General features: G+C 66.3%; 1 protein-coding gene across 1 annotated transcript in view; it reads right to left on the minus strand.

Moving 5' to 3' along the window:
* Window positions 1-356, minus strand: part of CCDC153 (coiled-coil domain containing 153) — a 3639-nt gene that overhangs the window by 3197 nt on the left and 86 nt on the right. The window lies entirely within an intron of this gene.

Genomic DNA, 356 nt, shown 5'->3' on the forward strand with positions numbered 1-356 from the left:
CGTGCTTCCGCTTTCAGAAGCGTGTAGGAGAGGCTGGGACCTGGCAGAGCCACTCTCTTTGACCTCCCCCCTGGATCCTGCTGGGCTGGAGGGTGCAGTGGGGTGCAGGGTGCTTCAGGCAGGGCCCTGGACCCCCCTGCCTCCTGTATCTCATCAGACGTAACTGTGCTGCTGCCCTGGCACAGGGTGAGCAGGGCCGGGGGAGATGCAAGAGCTGCAGCCGGGCTGTCCCATGCGGCCCCGGTGCAATCCTTTGCCCCGGTGCTCCCAGCTCCTGCTTCCAGCAGCCCCCACGATGCCTGCCCTTGCTGGGGCAGGGAAGCAGCAGGCGAGGGACAGGAGAGGCACATTCCTGC

This window comes from Pygoscelis adeliae, unplaced genomic scaffold (assembly GCF_000699105.1).
Source record: "Pygoscelis adeliae isolate BGI_AS28 unplaced genomic scaffold, ASM69910v1 Scaffold268, whole genome shotgun sequence".
NCBI lineage: Eukaryota > Metazoa > Chordata > Aves > Sphenisciformes > Spheniscidae > Pygoscelis > Pygoscelis adeliae.